We start from the raw sequence: 4,017 nt of genomic DNA on the forward strand, positions 1-4,017 counted from the left end.
TGATGATTTGTTGAAATCTGGCTGGCTGAGAAGCCATGTCTAATCTGATTGGACCGAGGTTTCAACTTATCACCACAAGAGCTTGTTGATTTTCATCAAATTTTGCTTTTGGAGCAGTGATCTGCTAAGGCTTGGCTGACCTTTGGTCATGTCTAGTGTTTTGGACCGAAGCTTTCTTTGAAAGCTTGGCTGGCTGTGAAGCCATGTCTAATTCCTGGACCGGAGTCTTAGACTAGCATTGCACTGATTCCTGGAATTCTCATTAAGAATTTTGATATTTTTTTTACTTAATTTTCGAAAAACACAAAAAAATTACAAAATCATAAAATTCAAAAATATTTCTTGTTTGAGTCTAGTAAGTTTGGTGTCAATTGCATGCATTCATATGTCTTAGTGATCTTCAAGATGTTCTTGATGATTTACTTGCTCTGATCTTTGAATTCTATTGACTTGAGTGTCTTGTGTGTCTCATGAGCATTTTCATTTTGTTAGTGTCAGTAGTATACAAACTGCTAAGTTTGGTGTCTTGCATGCATTGTTATTTGATTCTTGTTGCATTTTGATTATTAAAAATCCAAAAATATTTTTAATTTATGTCTTTTCAAGTCAATGATACAAAGAATTGAAGATTCAGAACATACTGCAGAGGAATTATACAGAAAAAGCTGAGCATTCAAAAATGCCCAGTGAAGAAGACAGACTGGCGTTTAAACGCCAGACAGGGTACCTGGTTGGGCGTTTAACGCCCAAAGAGGTAGCATTTTGGGCGTTAAACGCCAGAATGTATACCATTCTGGGCGTTTAACGCCAGGATGGTGCTAGGAGGAAGATTTTGTTTTCAAAATCAAATTTTTTTTAGTTTTCAAAGTTTTTCAAAATCAAATCTTTTTCAAATCATATCTTCTCAATCAAATGTTTTCAAAATCAATTTCTTTCCTTTTTCAAAGATACTTCCTAACAATTAATGATTTGATTGAACATCTCAAATTTGTTACCTTTTCTGTTGAGAAAGGTTTAATGTTTGAATCATATCTTTTCTTGTTAGGCAAGTCACTAATTTTCAAAATCAAATCTTTTAAAATAATTTTCAAAACATATCTTTTAAAATTGTTTTCAAATCATATCTTCTCAAACACATCTTTTTAAAACTAATCATATCTTCTTAACCTCATCTTTTCCAAAATAGTTTTCAATCAAATCTTTTTGATTACTAACTTCAAATCCTTTTTCAAAAAAATCACTTGATTTCTTTATTACTTTTATTTTCGAAAATCAATTAAGTGTTTTTCAAAATGTTTTCAAAATTTTTTTAATTGAATTTTCGAAAATCCTCTTCCCTCCTCCCACATCCTTCTATTTATGGAGTACTACTCCTTCTCAATGCACAATTCGAACCTTATCCAATTAAAGTTCGAATTCTTCTACCTTCTCTTCTTCTATTTTTCTTTTCCTCTGACACTTCAAGGAGTCTCTATACTGTGACATAGAGGATTCCATATTTTCTTGTTCTCTTCTCTTTCATATGAGCAGGAGCAGAGACAAAGGCATTCTTGTTGAAGCTGATCCTGAACCTGAAAGGACCTTGAAGAGAAAGCTAAGATAAGCCAAAGCACAACTCTCTTTAGAGGACCTGACCGAATTCTTCAAAGAAGAAGAACACATGGCAGCCGAAAACAACAACAATGCCAACAATGCAAGGAAGGTGCTGGGTGACTTTACTGCACCCACTCCCAACTTCTATGGGAGAAGCATCTCTATCCCTGCCATTGGAGCAAACAACTTTGAGCTTAAGCCTCAATTAGTTTCTCTAATGCAACAGAATTGCAAGTTCCATGGACTTCCAATGGAAGATCCTCATCAGTTTTTAGCTGAGTTCTTGCAAATCTGTGACACAGTCAAGACTAATGGGGTTGACCCTGAGGTCTATAGACTGATGCTATTCCCTTTTGCAGTAAGAGACAGAGCTAGAATATGGTTGGACTCACAACCTAAGGATAGCCTGGACTCTTGGGAAAAGCTAGTCAATGCCTTCTTGGCAAAGTTCTTTCCACCTCAAAAATGGAGTAAGCTTAGAGTGGAAGTTCAAACCTTCAGACAGAAGGATGGAGAATCCCTCTATGAAGCTTGGGAAAGATACAAACAATTAATCAGAAGATGTCCCTCAGACATGCTTTCTGAATGGAGCATCATAGGTATTTTCTATGATGGTCTCTCTGAACTATCCAAGATGTCTTTGGATAGCTCTGCTGGAGGATCTCTTCATTTGAAGAAGACGCCTGCAGAGGCTCAAGAGCTAATTGAAATGGTTGCAAATAACCAATTCATGTACACTTCTGAAAGGAATCCTGTGAACAATGGGACTAGTCAGAAGAAAGGAGTTCTTGAGATTGACACTCTGAATGCCATATTGGCTCAGAACAAGATATTGACTCAACAAGTCAATTTAATTTCTCAAAGTCTGTCTGGAATGCAAAATGCACCTGGCAGTACTAAGGAAGCTTCATCTGAGGAAGAAGCTTATGATCCTGAGAACCCTTCAATGGAAGAGGTGAATTACCTAGGAGAACCCTATGGAAACACCTATAATTCTTCATGGAGAAATCACCCAAATTTCTCATGGAAGAATCAAGAGAGACCTTAGCAAGGTTTCAATAATAATGGTGGAAGAAACAGGTTTAGCAATAACAAGCCTTTTCCATCATCTTCTCAGCAACAGACAGAGAGTTCTAAGCAGAGTACTTCTGACTTAGCAACAATGGTCACTGATCTAATAAAGACCACTCAAAGTTTCATGACTGAAACAAGGTCCTCCATTAGGAATTTGGAAGGACAAGTGGGTCAGCTGAGCAAGAAAGTTACTGAACTCCCTCCTAGTACTCTCCCAAGTAATACAGAAGAAAATCCAAAAGGAGAATGCAAAGCCATAACCATGGCCGAATATGGAGAGGAAAGAGAGGAAGTGGACGCCACTGAGGAAGACCTCAATAGGCGTGCACCAACCTCCTCTGAGTTCCCCAATGAGGAACCATGGGAATCTGAGGCTCAAATTGAGACCATAGAGATTCCATTGGACTTACTTCTGCCTTTCATGAGCTCTGATGAGTATTCTTCCTCTGAAGAGGATGAGTATGTCACTGAAGAACAAGTTGCTAAATATCTTGGAGCAATCATGAAGCTAAATGACAAGTTATTTGGAAATGAGACTTGGGAGAATGAATCTCCCTTGCTCACCAAAGAACTGGATGACTTGTCTAGGCAGAAACTGCCTCAAAAGAGGCAGGATCCTGGGAAGTTTTCTATACCTTGCACCATAGGCACCATGACCTTCAAGAAGGCCTTGTGTGACTTAGGGTCAAGTGTAAACCTCATGCCCCTCTCTGTAATGGAGAAATTAGGGATCTTTGAGGTGCAAGCTGCAAAAATCTCACTAGAGATGGCAGACAACTCAAGAAAACAAGCCTATGGACTTGTAGAGGATGTTCTGGTAAAAGTTGAAGACCATTACATCCCTGCTGATTTCGTAGTCCTAGAGACTGGGGAGTGCATGGATGAATCCATCATCCTTAGCAGACCCTTCCTAGCCACAGCAAAGGCTGTGATTGATGTTGATAGAGGAGAGTTGATCATTCAAGTGAATGAAAAATCCTTTGTGTTTAAGGCTCAAGGATATCCCTCTGTCATCATGGAGAGGAAGCATGAAGAGCTTCTCTCAAAACAGAGCCAAGCAGAGCCCCCACAGTCAAACTCTAAGTTTGGTGTTGGGAGGCCACAACCAAACTCTAAGTTTGGTGTTGAACCCCCACATTCAAACTCTAAGTTTGGTGTTGGGAGGTTCCAACACGGTTCTGAGTATTTCTGAGGCTCCATGAGAGCCATCTGTCAAGCTAATGACATTAAAGAAGCGCTTGTTGGGAGGCAACCCAATGATTATATTTTATATATTTTCTTTTGTTATTTTATGTTTTTTGTAGGTTGATGATCATAAGAAGTCACAAAATCAATGAAAAAAGCAAAAAC

The 4,017-nt window shown here is 38.4% G+C and overlaps 1 non-coding gene across 1 annotated transcript; it reads right to left on the bottom strand.

Annotated features, from left to right (window-relative positions):
• Nucleotides 1–2,065: 2,065 nt before the first annotated feature.
• On the bottom strand, nucleotides 2,066–2,173 carry LOC130964193 (small nucleolar RNA R71). The gene has a single exon (XR_009080297.1). It is a non-coding gene; the product is annotated as a small nucleolar RNA R71 (small nucleolar RNA).
• Nucleotides 2,174–4,017: the final 1,844 nt, after the last annotated feature.

Source organism: Arachis stenosperma, chromosome 2 (assembly GCF_014773155.1).
Source record: "Arachis stenosperma cultivar V10309 chromosome 2, arast.V10309.gnm1.PFL2, whole genome shotgun sequence".
Lineage (NCBI taxonomy): Eukaryota > Viridiplantae > Streptophyta > Magnoliopsida > Fabales > Fabaceae > Arachis > Arachis stenosperma.